General features: G+C 45.2%; 1 pseudogene; it reads right to left on the bottom strand.

The window, feature by feature from the left end:
• Positions 1-211: 211 nt before the first annotated feature.
• LOC144329106 (C-type lectin BpLec-like) lies at positions 212-15,877 on the bottom strand (annotated as a pseudogene).
• Positions 15,878-18,068: the final 2,191 nt, after the last annotated feature.

An 18,068-nucleotide genomic window follows, 5' to 3' on the forward strand; every position in this document is an offset into this window, starting at 1 on the left:
TATCCCCATGGACAATTTGAAGGAGACAGAGGCCGACGTGTAGGAGAATCGCTTTATTAATGTCTCGACACAGAGAAGAGCAAGTCTGGTTCACGAGCGATCTCGAAAGCTGTGACGGCTGGGCAGGCAGGTGGACTTGGGCAACTGTGGAAGACAAGGACCTACAACTTGGTCCCATTCTCCAAAGCGCTGAAATTGCCGAAGCCCATTCCTACAGCGGGAGTTTGCAGATGTAGTAATTCTCAGTATCGCATTGAGTATCATTCCAGTCCAACAATTCTAGAAAGACGAGGAAGAAGAAACATCAGTTGGAGGAAACAGTGTTTCTGAACAACATCTGCTGGAAGCCAGAGGAAGAGAGAGGACTCAGAGTCCTACTTGTGGGTTTGCAATTGCAATTGCTCTAGGAAGCATTTTTTTAAAGGGAACCTAGTATTACTCATAGGGACGTGGGTGGCGCTGTGGGTAAAAGCCTCAGCACCTAGGGCTTGCCGATCGAAAGGTCGGCGGTTCGAATCCCCGTGGCGGGGTGCGCTCCCGTTGCTCGGTCCCAGCGCCTGCCAACCTAGCAGTTCGAAAGCACCCCCGGGTGCAAGTAGATAAATAGGGACCGCTTACTGGCAGGAAGGTAAACGGCGTTTCCGTGTGCGGCTCTGGCTCGCCAGATGCAGCTTTGTCACGCTGGCCACGTGACCCGGAAGTGTCTCCAGACAGTGCTGGCCCTCGGCCTCTTAAGTGAGATGGGCGCACAATCCTAGAGTCTGTCAAGACTGGCCCGTACGGGCAGGGGTACCTTTACCTTTACCTAGTATTACTCATGCTAGCCACTTTCATCCAGTATAGGGCTAGAGCTACATGCACACTGGTTTGTAAGGAGAAGGGTCTTCTCGGTGGTGACGCCCGCCCTATGGAGTGCCCTCCCATCAGATGTCAAGGAAATAAACAACTATCTGACATTTAGAAGACATCTGAAGGCAGCCCTGTTTAGGGAAGTTTTTAATGACTGATGTTTTAATGCAGGCTTCCTCAACCTCGGCCATCCAGATGTTTTGGACTACAATTCCCAACATCCCTCACCACTGGTCCTGCTAGCTAGGGATCATGGGAGTTGTAGGCCAAAATCAACTGGAGGGCTGAGGTTGAGGGAGACTGTTTTAATGTATTTTTAATCTTTTGTTGGCAGCCGCCCAGAGTGGCTGGGGAAACCCCGCCAGATGAGCAGGGTATAAATAATAAATAATAAATTAAGATTATGATTCTTAGCCCTGTTTCAGCTCTTAAAAAGGGGGCGGGTGTAGCTTTGGAGACAAACAGCAGTGATTTCAGGAAGGCGTTCTGACGGGAGGAGATTCCTATATCCCCAGATCTCTGCACCGTACAATAATTGTGGCACTATCTTCTTTAGAAATACCTCAACTGTGGGAGCTACTAAGCTCCCCCCGTCCTGAACTCTGGAAAACCGTAATAAAGAGTGGATAGAGAGAGAGGATTTCAATTTAGCTGCGATTATGTGTGACTTCCAGGATAGTTTTGAATTAAAACCCAAGCCCAGGTACTTATAATAGCATTGTTGTTCAATAGGTTTACAGTGGCACCTCCGGTTGGGAACTTAATTCGTTCTGGAGGTCCATTCTTATCCTGAAACTGTTCTTAACATGAGGCGCCATTAGCGAAAGGGCGCCTCTCGCTGCACGCAGGCCTCCAGTGCGCGATTTCGGCTCACATCCCAGGGCAAGGTTTGCATCCGGGAGCAACTACTTCCGGGTTAGCGCAGCTCGTAATCCGACGCGTACGCAACCAGAAGCGTTCATATCTAGAGGTATCTGTGAGGTTTTCTCCTCTTCCCCAAATCCCCACTTTAGGTTTAGAATGGTTGACTGTCAACTGCTCTTTTGTGCAAAAGACATTCAACTTCCCCCAAAGTCTTCACATCCCAAGTAAGGTAGCAGAAATCAAAACAGTACCGTCGGCATACAAAAGAACTGCGAGTTTGACATCCTCAACAGAAACAGGAAAATATTGTAGACCTCTTAGTTCTTGAACAATATCATTTATATCAAAATTGGGCGGAAAGGGTGCTAGGAGACATCCCTGTCGGACTCCCCTGTCCTTGTGGATTTGACTAGATAGGCCATTGGCATGACCCAACCGCATTTTCTTATGTTCATATGTACTGAAATTTTCCTCCATAGGGTCGCTGCTTCTATGCTAGTAACCAAGAACCTTTCACTTATCTTTAAGGAAACTTTAATCTTTGTTTCATACAAACCTCATGGTGTCCCTTCCAGTGGTGTCCAAACCTTTTTCAAAGAGGGCCAGATTTGATGAAGTGAAGGGCCGTGAGGGCCGACCAAAGGGCCAACCAAAGTTATTGACCTTTTTTTAAAACGATTTTATCCCAAAGGTTTTTTTAAAGATTGATGTTGTTGAGTTTTCTTAGGGTTGAAATTCTTGAGCATTTTTTAGGATGGAAGTTGTTGAGGTTTTTTTAAGATTTTACACCAGGAAACAAACCGCCACAGCGGCCGGATTAAACTGACCAGCGGGCTGAATTAGGTCCCCAACACGGACTTTGGACATGCCTGTGAGTTGTTCTAGAGGAGAGAGAAAACATCTGAGAAACCCTGGTTGCCATATATCTGGGAAACCCAGGACATGTCCTCTTTTTGGGGGGACACATACCCATCCGGGCAGATTTTCCCATTTTATTTTATTTATTTTTTTCAAATGATATTTATTCAAAGTTTCATCAATACATATAAAAACCCCCAACCCTAACCCAAAAAGGAAAACAGAAAAAATAAAAAGAAAAAAGAAAGAAAAAATTACAAATCTCAAGTTACAGTTTTTCATTTCCTTAATTCTTGAACCTCCTCACACCTCCCTTTTAGTATTCTAGTTTAGTTCGTTATTTCAGCAAATTCTTCCCATATTTCTCAATTTTATTTTAAATAATTAATCTTCACACCCTATCTTATTTATCAATCAACATAACCTTTCCCTCTTTTAATATAATCTATTATTCAATTTACCTTACTCTCTTTAACCTTATCTTATCTTAAAAATCTTAAAATTTCAAAATCACATCACATTCATGCATTTCTCCTTAAAATCATTTCTACTAAAGCCAATTTAGTTCCTTTCCAGCATAATCCCTCAAATTTCAATAATATTACACTGATTCCAAAATTAACACAAGAATTTCCCTTCATATCTCTGATTTTCATCCAGCGTCCCTTCTTCCTGGTTTCAGGTCATATCAGTCCTTTCTATCCATTACATAGTCCATCAATCTGGTGTTCTAATGTCCGAGGCCCTTAAATCTCTTCTAGGCCCCTTCTGCAAATTTTTTTGTTCTTGTTTGTGCTTACGCAGTTCTTTGTCTATTGTTAGTTTCTGAGGGAGTGGGTCTCCGGAGGGTTCCATCCAGTAATGATTTCCATTTTCCTTCATCCGATTGTCCCCTTCCCCCCAGTCCTACTCCCAATCTTCATCTTTGTAATCCAAAAAGTATTTGTCCAGATTGTTGTTCACCTGTTTCACAGTCCCACTAGAGTAAAAAGCTTCCTTGACTTAAAATACTTCCCAGCACTCTCCAAGTTCAATCTTCCAACGCAGTAGCTTTTGTTCCTGCAGAACTTTGGATCTTTCCATTTGTGTTGTATAGGGAATAGCTACTACCTCTTCCTTCTCCATCTGCCCTTGGACTTGCCTTGTCAAACCAGATTCCTGAGTTGATCGCTGTGTAGCTTCTTTATCCTTGTTCCCTGTTAAATCATATTCACTGGCCACAGCACTCATGAAGTCCAATTCTTCATTCATCAGGCTCATTTTCTCGTACAGCTGCTCCAGCAAAGCATTAGTCCTGCCAAGGGCAGACACCAAACCTTCCTGCCAACACATTTCTGTTCAAGAACAAGGTCAAACGGCTGTTGCCACGGTCCAAATCTCACATATGTAAGCTGCAACCGCAAACTGACAGGCTCCCTCTAGGGGACACAATTTCTATTTGTATCCATTTTTTAAGAAAGTATTGAACAAAGAAAATTACCGTATTTTTCGCTCTATAACACGCAGATTTTTTCTCCTAAAAAGGAAGGGGAAATGTCTGTGCGTGTTATAGAGCGAATGTGTGGTCCCTGGAGCCAAAAAATCAAGCAAAAGTCAAACCGCGAGTCACGAGAAGGGAAACCTGAAAAGAGGAAGTGGCAGCTTTCCTGCATTCTGCCTCAGGGTCTTACTGCCCACCCTCCTCTGTTTCGTTGCTGTGATTGCTGAAACGGAACAAAGAGCAGGGAAAGCCCCTCCCCTCCAGGCAAGCAGAGTGCCGTTCTTTCTAATTCCTCTCTGTGCTCCGGTGCTGCTGGGGGAGAGGGAGAGAGAGTGGGGGAGGGAGAGGGAGAGGGGGGGAGGGAGAGGGAGAGAGGGGGGGAGGGAGAGAGGGGGGGGAGGGAGGGAGAGAGAGATGGCTGGCTTGGGGGGGAACTTTTGCCTTTCTTTCCTCCCACCCCAAATCCCTCTCCAGCATTCTTAGCCAGCTGCTTCTCTGCACACCCCTCTCATGTCCCTTCTTTGTTTTTCCTTCGCTCCCCACTTAAAATGTGGTTACAAAGCATAGATCAACATGGATCCTCAGGATCTTTGCATTGGGTCACCCCAAATTCACCATCAGATCACATAGCATGTCCATGGCTACAGCCTGCACCCAAAAAAAGCAAGCACCCACTGTTGCCTGGGGCTGCAATGGTGCAAAAACGTGGTTACAAAGCATGGATCCTCAGGATCTTTGCATTGGGTCACCCCAAATTCACCATCAGATCACATAGCATGTCCATGGCTACAGCCTGCACCAAAAAAATCACGCACCCACTGTTGCCTGGGGCTGCAATGGTGCAAAAACGTGGTTAAAAAGCATGGATCCACAGGGATTCTCAGGATCTTTGCATTGGGTCACCCCAAATTCACCATCAGATCACATAGCATGTCCATGGCTACAGCCTGCACCAAAAAAATCACGCACCCACTGTTGCCTGGGGCTGCAATGGTGCAAAAACATGGTTAAAAAGCATGGATCCACATGGATCCTCAGGATCTTTGCATTGGGTCACCCCAAATTCACCATCAGATCACATAGCATGTCCATGGCTACAGCCTGCACCCAAAAAATCACGCACCCACTGTTGCCTGGGGCTGCAATGGTGCAAAAACGTGGTTACAAAGCATGGATCCACAGGAATTCTCAGGATTTTTGCATTGGGTCACCCCAAATTCACCATCAGATCACATGTCTGTGGCCACAGCATGAAGCACAAAAATGATACATCCACTGTTTCATTCAGAATGTTTTTTCCCTTGTTTTCCTCCTCTAAAAATGATGTGCGTGTTATGGTCAGGTGCGTGTTATAGAGCGAAAAATACGGTACTTTCCATTTCAAGTCCTTTCGATTTCAAATACTTTGTTTCTTTAAAGGGCAAAAATGCAGAAGGTAGCGTTGAAGTTAGTTTGTTTATTTTTTATTTTTTTCTATCTGTCAAAGTACTCCACTTTCAATCAATGAACGTCTCAAACAGTTTCTGTCCCGACACCCCGTCCCCAGGTTTGGGACGGTGGAAACTTATATTCCTTTTCTCACTTCCTGCAGGATTAAACAGTCAAATCCCCCCCCCTTTTCTCCTGCTTCCAAGGGGGTTTTGTCCAAATGTCATCAGGAAAAAGTCAGCGCTCTCCGGCGATGGCTGTGCGGCTTCCCTCCATGGAAATAGCTATCGGTTCGATGCACCACGCTGCTCACCCCACTTCACTCCGGAGCCCCAAAATGGGTTTCCTCGTGAGTAGGGGAGGCGCTCTTGGTGCTCTGCCGAACCCCACGTTCCCAGGCTTCCTCCGCCTGGGATTTCTAGCAGGCCCCCAGAGAAAGGGTGAAGATTCCCCACCCCACAGAGGACAATATACTGCTGTCCTGCACTGAGGGTTCCAGGAGACAGAAGGAATCGGATGAAGACCACCTGCGGCAGATGTGGAGAAGCCTTGGACTGCAAGCCAGATTTGACCCGCCATTTGGCCCACAAGACAATGTTGGCCAAGCCATGTCCACCTCTACTAGCCCTGATGTACAACCCTGTCAAATGTTGGACCATGGAGGGGTGAGGTGAAGTGAGCATCTCATCCACAAGTCTGAGCCAATTCCCCACCTCTGACCAAAGGGCCCCATCTAATAATAATAATAATAATAATAATAATAATAATAATAATAATAATAATACAGTGGTACCTTGGTTTAAGAACAGGCCGGTTTAAGAACGATTCCATTTACAGACTCTGTCAAACCGGGTTTGGTTGAAGAATGGACTTCTGGAACGGATTAAGTTCATAAACCGAGGTACCACTGTAATATATTTATATGCCACTCATCTGACTGGGTTGCCCCAGCCATTCTGGGTGGCTTCCAACAAATTAAACCCATTAAGCACAATCTTTACAACTTGTGGAAACCCCCCTCCTCACCTTCACCATACATCTCGACACAGTTTTGGTTATTTCCGCAGTTGGAGGGTTGTCCAGGTCCCCATTTCATGTAGTCGAACGCGGCATTATCGGTCCATTCCCAGTGTACATTCTGTAAAGGTAAAGGGACCTCTGACCATTAGGTTCAGTCATGGCCGACTCTGGGGTTGTGGCGCTCATCTCAAGGGAGGCAGCGTACAGCTTCCGGGTCATGTGGCCAGCATGACTAAGCTGCTTCTGGCGAACCAGAGCAGCGCACGGGAACGCCGTTTACCTTCCCACCGGAGGTACCTATTTATCTACTTCCACTTTGAGGTGTTTTCGAACTGCTAGGTTGGCAGGAGCAGGGACCGAGCAATGGGAGCTCATCCCGTCGTGGGCATTCGAACCGCTGACCTTCCGATCAGCAAGCCCTAGGCTCTGTGGTTTAACCCACAGCACCACAGCAAAAAGAGTTGGGGTCTTGACTGAGGAAGGTATGTCCCTACGTGAGGTCAGTCTCCCTTCTGCAGTAAGCGGCTCATGAAAATACAGTGTCTGGTTTTCAGCTGGAGGGATGGGAACAAATCCCAAGGAAGATGAGGCGGTTGGACCTCTCAGACTTGTAGTGGATGGGGGAGATCTAGGAAGGATCAGCTGTTCCCAATCACCCTTCCTACGCCCCTGCCCCCACCCTTCAGCTCTTCTCCCCAGTGTGATTTTACAGCAAGGCTGTCAGTGAATTGATTTTCAGCTGGTGGGATCAAATCCCAAGGACTTGTACTGCTTTGGGGAGATCTAGCCAGGATCAGCTGTTCTCCATCACCCAGCACAAGAAATGCACCTGCTACATCCCTCTACTCTGCAGAAGTGTTAAAGGTGGAAAAGACGGTATGTCCTCCTTTCCAACTGGATAGTCAAATACAGTGGTATCTCGGGTTACATACGCTTCAGGTTACAGACTCCGCTAACCCAAAAATAGTACCTCGGGTTAAGAACTTTGCTTCAGGTTGAGAACAGAAATCGTGCTCCTGCGGCGCGGCAGCAGTAGGAGGCCCCATTAGCTAAAGTGGTGCTTCAGGTTAAGAACGGACCTCTGGAATGAATTAAGTGCTTAACCCGAGGTACCACTGTATTGCTCCAAGGCTAAGGGGCATATCAACTTTGCTGATTTAAAACCTTATTAAAGTAACATTGCGAGAGTTCTAAATGGGACCTGTGTTGCATCCTGGGGATGCAGGCAGATGGCTACTCTTTGAATTAAGAGCTTCACCAGAGCCCCAGATCCTCCCTTACAGAGATGGGAATATCTGCCCTTCACTTCCCTGCAGGGAGCTCTCGTCTTCTGGACTGCTCCTCTGTCCCCTTGCCGGCTGCTGTTCCTACTGAGAGGCAAATGAAAAAGAGAGTTTGCCCACTTTACTTACCTTCCGGGCCTTTTTCTTTCTGAACAGTCCAATCCAGACAGGGCCTTTGATCTCATATGACCCTGTTATCGCAGAGGCTATACGTCTGTGCTCTTCCTCGCTAAGGATGGAGGCCAGGTGGCTTTTTTGCCCAAACATTTGGCAGTCCGCCTGGTAGAGAAAAAGAATAAGGGGTTTTACCCTGGAGGTGAGCGTAAGCTGCTTATTTGCATCGAGCGGCTCCTGTAAGATTTCCCATGCAGGATTGTGCAAGGACCACAGCACAGCTGTAAGATTTTTGTGTAGATCACCGTGACCTCACAACCATGGATGGATCTGCAGTACCAGGTGCCAGGGATACACAAAGCAGTGTGATCAATACAGTGATTGGTTCTGCTTCTCTCAAAGAAGGCACCCCAATTTCTCATTTTTCCAACGTTAAGTTTAGCCCCATCAGATGTCCACATCATTTTGCGACTGATTGATTGATTTATTGATTAAAAACGAATTCCTCATGGAAATTCATCGATGAGACTTTCCACTTAGATACACATTTTTGCAAGCAATTTCCCCTAACATGATTCAAGTTTGCACATTTCCCCCCACTAATATCTTCTTTGTGTACTGTGCAGCCACCTTTGTGGACATCATTTGGATGGAGAACTTCATGTGTTGGCAACTTCAAGGCTGGATTGCTGCAATGTGCTCTATGTGGGGCTACCCTTGCGCTTGGTCCAGAGGAATATCAATGGAGGAAGCATATAATCCTGTCCACACACATGTCTATCCTCATTCAGGCAGGAATTGAAGAAATAAAGATGGATTTGATGTGCTTGCCTTTCTGTGGCATCCATGGCACACAGTAGGATCGATTCAGTGGGCTTCTGATTTTGCTGCACTCGTTAAAGCACACTTAAGACAGTCATGGCTGCCTGCAGAGAACCCTGGGAAATGTAGTTTGTTAAGAGTGCTGATGTCACGGAGCTCCAATTCCCAGCATCCTTATCAAACCACAGTTCCCAGGATTATCTAGAATTGTCAATATGATAAAGGAGTGTTTTAAATGTGGTGCGGATGTGAGCCTTATCTTCCGATTCAGAAGGAAAATAATCAACTGGTATCTACTCTTCATTGAGAAACCAGTTTTATATATTCCTTTTGTTATGTACTGAGTTGAATAGGATTCAGAATGAGGCAATCGGATTGGTTCTAGAACAATAGCATTCAGAATGCAGCAGTCTGATTGGTCCTAGAACAATAGGATCACGATTGCAGCAGTCTGATTGGTCCTAGAACAATAGGATTCAGAATGCAGCAGTCTGACTGGTTCTAGAACAATAAGATCCAGAATGCAGCAGTCTGATTGGTCCACAGGAGCCACCCAATCCAGCTCCAGGTGGAAGTGAATCCGCAACCTGATTGCCCTACAGGAGAATCCCAGAATTAGCCAATCATGTGGGGCCCATTGTGTAAATAATGTCTATAAAGCAGACATTTCGGGGGAACTCCCATTCCTCACTACTATAAGCCAAATAAAGAGCATGAAATCCACAATCGACTCCGAGTATCTTTCACCTTTATAGCAGCAGCAGCATCTTCCTTTCATTTTTTTTTTAACCTGCCATGTGACATATGCAGGGATAACTTTGAATCCCAAGACTATGCTTCATTTGCTGTGAGTTGCTTGCCAGGGAGGAGAGGAAGGGTGGATGGGTGTTTGACATTTGACCGGAAACATGGTGTCTGGAGGAATTTGCTACACAGGGCTTCCAAGAATCTCTCCTTACCTCCGCATCATACCAATTCCGTGCAATTTGCCTATATAAATAACAATTCCTCTGAAAGTTGATCCAGTCCTGGGGGCAGCTAAGTGCTTCTGTGCCTGTCGGAGGAGAGGGAACACAATGTCAAGGTTGTGGAGGAGGTGGCTGGGTCAGAATCTGGACTATTTGCAGGAAGTGGAGAGGGGCCTCACCCAGGACCTAGGGGTGAGACCTGAAAGGCTGTGTGGCCGGCACAATTTCAAAGATGCTGAGGACCTGTGGGAAGGGGGATCTAATATCTGCTATGATTGAGAAGCAAGGATTTGAGCAAAATGGCACTTAGGGAAGAAGATGCAGGAGAGAGGTGGATGCAGCACCCACGGGAGGTAAGCTGGGTGAGGGGAAAGATAAAAGAACCTTTCCCATATAGAATCATAGAATCCTAGAGTTGGAATAGACCACAAGGGCCATCGAGTCCAACCCCCTGCCAAGCAGGAAACACCATCAGAGCACTCCTGACATATGGTTGTCAAGCCTCTGCTTAAAGACCTCCAAAGAAGGAGACTCCACCACACTCCTTGGCAGCAAATTCCACTGTCAAACAGCTCTTACTGTCAGGAAGTTCTTCCTAATGTTTAGGTGGAATCTTCTTTCTTGTAGTTTGGATCCATTGCTCCGTGTCCGCTTCTCTGGAGCAGCAGAAAACAACCTTTCTCCCTCCACTATATGACATCCTTTTATATATTTGAATATGGCTATCATATCACTCCTTAACCTCCTCTTCTCCAGACTAAACATGCCCAGCTCCCTTAGCTGTTCCTCATAAGGCATCGTTTCCAGGCCTTTGACCATTTTGGTTGCCCTCCTCTGGACACGTTCCAGTTTGTCAGTGTCCTTCTTGAACTGTGGTGCCCAGAACTGGACACAGTACTCCAGGTGAGGTCTGACCAGAGCAGAATACAGTGGCACTATTACTTCCCTTGATCTAGATGCTATCCTCCTATTGATGCAGCCCAGAATTGCATTGGCTTTTTTAGCTGCCGCGTCACACTGTTGGCTCATGTCAAGTTTGTGGTCAACCAAGACTCCTAGATCCTTTTCACATGTACTGCTCTCAAGCCAGGTGTCCCCCATCTTGTATTTGTGCCTCTCATTTTTTTTTGCCCAAGTGCAATACTTTACATTTCTCCCTGTTAAAGTTCATCTTGTTTGTTTTGGCCCAGTTCTCTCATCTGTCAAGGTCGTTTTGAAGTGTGATCCTGTCCTCTGGGGTGTTAGCCACCCCTCCCAGTTTGGTGTCACCTGCAAATTTGATCAGGATGCCCTTGAGTCCATCATCCAAGTCGTTGATAAAGATGTTGAATAAGACCGGGCCCAAGACAGAACCCTGTGGCACCCCACTAGTCACTCTTCTCCAGGATGAAGAGGAACCATTGATGAGCACCCTTTGGGTTCGGTCAGTCAGCCAGTTACAAATCCACTGAGTGGTAGCATAGTCAAGACCGCATTTTACCAGCTTCTTTACAAGAATATCATGGGGCACCTTGTCAAATGCCTTGCTGAAATCAAGGTAGACTACATCCACTGCGTTCCCTTCATCTACCAGGCTTGTAATTCTGTCAAAAAACGAGATCAGGTTAGTCTGACATGACTTATTTTTCAGAAATCCATGCTGACTATTGGTGATCACAGCATTCCTTTCTAGGTGCTCACAGACTGTTTGCTTAATGATCTGCTCCAGAATCTTCCCTGGTATTGATGTCAGACTGACTGGGTGATAATTATTTGGGTCCTCTCTTTCCCCCCTTTTGAAAATAGGGACAACATTTGCCCTCCTCCAGTCTGCCGGGACTTTGCCTGTTCTCAAGGAATTCTCAAAGATGACTGCCAGTGGTTCTGAGATCACATCTGCCAGTTCTTTTAATACTCTTGGATGCAGTTCATCTGGCCCTGGAGACTTGAATACATCTAAACTAGCCAAGTATTCTTGTACTATCTCCTTAGTTATTCTGGGCTGTGTTTCCTCTGCTGAATCATTTGCTCCAAATTCTTCAGGTCGGTCATTGTTTTCTTTATCGGAGAAGACTGAGGCAAAGAAGGCATTGAGGAGTTCAGCCCTTTCTGTGTCCCCTGTTCGCATTTCATCATCTTCTCCTCATCTTCAATTTCCTGCCCAGAGCCTCGTAGTCTCTTTTGATCTTCTGGAGACTATTGCTTGCAGTGTCATTGGTTCCCACATGAACCAAGAGGAAGGGGTATTTGTCAGTGGGTTTTATGATTCCTTGCAGTCGTTCAGTTACATCTTGGATCTTAGCCCCGGGGAGACAGCACACCTCCCGAGACATCTTGTCAGGCCCACAGATCGCTGCTTCTGTTCCCCTCAGTAGGGAATCCCCTATCACCACTACACACCTCCTCTTAGGTTTGGTCGGGGTTCTTCCGTGAGCTGTCTGTTCCAAGGTCGCCTGCACATTCCCTGAGGACTGACTTTGCTGCTCGTCTTCATATACCTGATTGACTGTAATGAGGGAGCGATCCTCAAATGGAGTCTGTTCTTCGTCTTCCATGCTAGGGGAGAGGACTTCAAAGCGATTGTGTATTTCTAAACAATCAGAGCGAACCCTGGGCCTCCTACTTCTTTGAGTCACGTTTCTCCATATATCTGGCACCTGTGTTGGTGAACTAGCCTCCTTCTCAGGGGTGTCCCCTGTCTCCTCCTTGGTGGAGACGGTGTTCTCTGTTGCTTCCAAGAATTGCTCCAGCTCTTTAATTCTTTGGAGCGTAGCTACACATTCCTCCAGTTGCTGGACTTTGTCTTCTAAGAGGGCAATCAACATACAATTGCTGCAGGTAAAGCTGCCTGCAACCTTTGGCAAGATGGCAAACATTGCGCAGGAACCGCAGGTGACTTCAGCTGTTCCCTCACCCTCCATCTTGAGAACGTGTCATTGGGGGTGGCTACAGTGGTCCTCCATCTTAAAAAGCGTGAAGACAGGACAAATAACCCCCCCAAAAAACCTAGGTCTCCCCCAACAAACGTTTGAGACTAGCTCCCCTAAATCTAAAAGATGGATCAAACTGCACATGCTGCCAGGTGCGTGCCACTGCCCTGCAAGCTCTGATAAGCTCCTCCCACAGCTAATCATCTGACTCAACAGAAACCCTGCCCCCTCTGACCTTTGCACAGGGAGAGCAGGTAATCTGCCACAAAGAAACCACACACAAGAAAACCCTTTTGCTCCTCCTTCAGCTGCTGCCCTGCAAGCTCTGATAAGCTCCTCCCACAGCTAATCACCTGACTCAACAGAAACCCTGCCCCCTCTGACCTTTGCACAGGGAGAGCAGCACACACACAAGAAACATGCACACAAGAAAACCCTTTTGCTCCTCCTTCAGCTGCTGCCCTGCAAGCTCTCCAGAAGAGTCCAGAAATTGTCCAGAAATGAAAATAAAGAGGGCATAGATTTTCTCTCTATTCCCACCCCCTCTGAAATTCAGTTAAGGATCTCTCCAAACAAATAGACAATAGGTTAAAGATAAGTTTGGTTCCACCGTTGATGAACTAAGGAGAAATTTTACAACTTAAGTCCTATGAGCTTAGGACAATAAAGCTTACATCAGTATGTTACGTTTGTCACAAAAACATATAATGCCCCCGTTTCGTCCTCTGATTGATGTTTGAAATCTATATTACTAGGATTTGCCTCATGAGCCATGCCTTTTCTCCTAATGGTTGCTATCTGCTTGGCTTCTCCCAGTCCAGGTTTGAGGAGCCCAGTTGGGATGTACCTTGCAGAAAGGAGCAGGCAATCAGGAAGCCCGAAATGGAGAGGTGGAAGAAAGTGGTGCGTCCCATTGGCACCTGAGAAGAGAGAAGAAAAGAAGAAGAGACTCCTGAGATCTGTGAAATGGGATCGTGCATTTTATAGAATCCTCTAGATCTGTCATCTGTTGATAGAAAGGTTACGGGTGACAGGCTAAAAGAAGAAGATACCTAATGGAGTTAATGGACAACAGGTCTTTAGCAGACGAAAGGCAGTCCTTGTTCGCACAACTCGTCATGAAAACCCTCTACTCCAAGATATAAGGAAGGCTACTGGCGCTGTGGGTTAAACCACAGAGCCTAGGACTTGCTGATCAGAAGGTCGGTGGTTCGAATCCCCGCAACGGGGTGAGCTCCCGTTGCTCGGTCCCTGCTCCTGCCAACCTAGCAGTTCAAAAGCAAGTCAAAGTGCAAGTAGATAAATAGGTTGGGAGGAAACTGCATTTCTGTGTGCTGCTCTGGTTCGCCAGAAGCAGCTTAGTCATGCTGGCCACATGACCTGGAAGCTGTATGCCGGCTCCCTCAGCCAATAAAGCGAGATGAGCGCCGCAACCCCAGAATCGGCCATGACAGGGCCTAATGGTCAGGGGTCCCTTTACCTTTACTTACTAACTGAGGAGCAGCTCCCCAGCTGTGAGAGATGGGATGGCAGCTGTTGGGAAGACCACCTGCTTATTATTAAGGCATGGAGAAAGTGGACAGGGACAGGTTTTTTCTCATCACATTGGAAGTCATGGGCATTAAATGGATCTGAATGTTGGAAGAGTCCGGACAGGGAAAAGAAAGAACTTTCTCATGCAGTTCATCATTAAACTATGGAATTCGCTCCTCCAATAGGATTAGACAAATTCACAGAGGCCAAGGCTTTTGATGGCTATTTACTCTGATGTTCTACCTCCCCTGTCTAACGCCACAGTATGGCATTGAGTACCGGTTGCCAGAAACAGCAGGAGGGAATGTGCTGAATAAATTCAGTTTAGGATTTTATTTTATTTTCAATGTTTTTTATTAATTTTCCAAAAAATTAAAACAAACAAACAAATACACACACATCCTATTTATAATTAAACCAATCTTTGAAACATTATTAAGTGACTTGCTCAGATTCCCTTGGCTGAATTTCATTATATATCATTTTAACAGATTTCCAAAATCAATTTTCTCAAAAAATTAACTTGATCACTTAACATCTTCCACTCTTTCTAAATTAGCTTTAAACATCTTGAATCCTATCCTTACATATTTAAATCCCAAGCCTATCTAATATTTGCAAGCTTTTCCAATTAAGTTAACTTAACATATTTAGCTAAATAGTCTTTAAATTTCATCCATTCTCAGTATAGGATTTATTGCACTCCACTACGCTTGCTTAGAAACAACACACTGTTGGAGGGTGTATTAAGGTAGATGCTTCTTTGAAACATATGTTGACATCATGGGCAACACTCACACATTTTTGGAGAAAAAAACTAAGATGTATAAATACTACTTGGGGGGAGGGAAATAACATTATCAGATGATGATATTATTTTAAACTATATGCCAACTATATGGGGTTTGACAAAGGGTCACCGCAAATGGATTCTCCATGCCCTTATTTCTGCTAAAAGGCTGATTTTAATTCCTTGAAAAGATAATACTATGGCCGCCTTTGATCAATGGATAGAAGATATGACAGTTCTTGCAACATATGAATGGATTGCTTTTAGCTGCAGATTTTGTATGGATAAATACAACCATATGTGAAATCTATTAATAAAGCATATAATGTCTTGATAATAATTTTACATTTATTGGATTAATTGTATTCCTTATATACATATATACTCTATTGTATTGTTTATGGTTATTTTATCTCTCCCCCCCCATCACATTATTCACTTTTCCTTTCTTTTATATTATTTTTTCACTGAACGCTTATAATAGAATATAAATATTAAAAATTGTATACATTTATTCTCATTATCATATCACATTCTCCCCTGCTCTGAGATTGAAAATATTCAGTTAATAGAAGGTTAGAAAGGAAGAAAAAGGAAGAAATGATGATGACGATGATGATGATGATATAAAGTAAATTATGAAGAATTACAGACAAACAACAGGCCAAGGCATCACATTCATACCCTGCTGAGGGGCTTTCCAAAGGCATCTAAGTGGCTGTTGCTGGCTATTTCTATGAACCTTACTCACCTTGTGGCCTATTAGACTCTCTTTGTTTGGCAAGTCTGGAGAGATGGGAAGCTGGTCTCTTCTGCAACGGATATTATAAAGTCCTGAAACTCCCTTAGGCGAACTGGTGCTAGTGGTGTGTGCCTGTGGCCCCGTCATCAGGAAGAACTACTGAACCCAAAAGCACATCTTGGCCATTTGGGAGTTCCATGGCTGAGCAGTGATCCATACGGAAACTCGGGAGAAGAATGACCAGAAAATATCCAGATTCGAGGAAGGATCTGATAAACCGTCTGCTCAAAATACACCCCTTGCCACTTCTGCAAACTCCTTAACATACCCTCCAACATTTCTCCGATAATAATAGGGATATTCTCTAGGGACATCAGGAAGCTTCTTCTGCGTTTGATCTCGCTGAACACCTAGGCACCAGGCACACGCCTACATTGATCGCCTTGAGCCAATTGCAACCTATCTGCCTAACCTCCCATGCCAAATTGTTGTAATGAAAAAAATTCGAGGGAAGGGATCTTGTGCAATGCCTTCCCCAGATAAATGGAATAAAAGAAAAGTTCAGCTGTAATCTGCCTGGAGCCCCTGTCAGGGAAAAGGGCAGAATTAATTTTAAGATGTATTTTAATTAATTGATGTCTGTTTTCATGCAATTTGTGTTGTTTTTATGATGTTAGGTGCTCTGAGCCCGGCCTTGGCCGTGGAGGGACGGCTACAAATAAAAATATACTATTATTACCACAACAACAACAACAATGAAAATGCTCAGGAACATATCAAAGAGCAAATCCTATTGAACTCAGTCAGACTTACTTCTGAGTAAGAATGCTCAGGATTGCAGTGTAAGGCTTGCCAGTTTTTACCCAGTTACCTTGGAGTAAGCTCCATAGAACATAGTGGGACTTACTTCTGAGTAGATAGTGTACAATTGAACAGTCCCTGCATTTTTGCTAAGAAATGTCTGGCTGTGGAAGCATTGCAATGTAAGAATTTAAAATGGATTGCTTACATTCCCTTCAGAATGATAGGAAGGGCTTTTTATGACAGCTTCAGTACGTCCTTCATTTGGTGCAGCTATTTTATTTTCAGTAGAAATGGGACTCTGTTTTTGCACCCACACACCCACACACCACTTTGTTTCTGTTGATCTTTTTCCAGCTCTGATTTTATGTTCTCCACATTTCCACATCAGTCTGTATTATTTTTAAGTCCTCGTGAAAATTTGTTGATATTTTGGTGCGGATTTCTCCCAAAGCACACTCCCCCCCTGTGCAATTTTGCCTAATATACTCCCCCCCCCCGCAAACCAATTTTACCTGATAGAAAGCATAATATACACATTTTTTTTGCATACTTTACCCCAGTGTTTGCATTTCTGCCCATATCGTGTGGCTGGAGTATCGCATTCCAAAACTCAGACAACTCTGGATTTTGAAGGACGGCTGTGTTTTGGTTCGTGGGTTGTTTAGGAAAGTGCAGATGAGTGTGATGTAGTAGTCAGAATGCCTGGCCAGGACTTGAGAGAGACCCGAGTTCAAATCCCACACTCACCCATGAAGCTCACTGCCTCTCAACCTAACCTACCTCTCAGGGTTGTTGCAGGGATCAAATGAGAACTCTGCACACCACCTTTAGCTTGGTGGAGAAAAAGGTGGGATATAAATGTGGTAAAAAACAACAACAAACCAGGTTGGTTCATCTTTAATTTCAAACTGAGCAGTCTCTCCGCTCCCCTAGCTGCAGGGGACTGAAACAGCTTGCTATCTTGAAAAAGTACAGCCATCAATCGTTTCCATCTGCCAAGTCCCATTTCTCTGTCCTTCCTGGTACCTAGCTCACTGCTCAACCATGACAGCATGGAAATGGACATTATCCGACTTTGATTTGGTGTTGAAAGACAGCGGTCACTTCCAGCATTGGCCCCCGAGGCAAACAAGAGCACCCACCTTCACCTCGAACCCGTGCAAGAAAGATTGAGTTCTCTAAGGAAGGGAAGTTTTCATCATTTATAACAGACACAGGGATGTTGAGTACACTGCAAAATGGGGGGGGGGGAGATGGGGATATTTTCCAAAGCTATCCCATTGATGATGACTCAGATGTAGAATCTGATGTTGACAGTGACATGGAGAATACTGAGGTGAGTTCCACTGATACAGTGTAGGGCATGCGCCTGATACACAGATCAGAAGGAGCTACGAAGGGTGAGAGACTCACCAGGTATGCGCGCAAGTTTGCTAACACAGTTGTTGCAGTTTTAGCTGCAGCTAGTAGCTTGACGCAGGTCTTGGAACACAAAGTCTTGAAAGAGGTACAAGGTTTGTCCTCAAAGGACGGGAAACCACGCCCAAAGGCTCTAAGGGTAGACACTGCTTCCTCAGAGAGGAACAGAGCTAGTCCCATGGAAG

The sequence above is a fragment of the Podarcis muralis genome, chromosome 10, assembly GCF_964188315.1.
Source record: "Podarcis muralis chromosome 10, rPodMur119.hap1.1, whole genome shotgun sequence".
In the NCBI taxonomy this organism is placed as follows: domain Eukaryota; kingdom Metazoa; phylum Chordata; class Lepidosauria; order Squamata; family Lacertidae; genus Podarcis; species Podarcis muralis.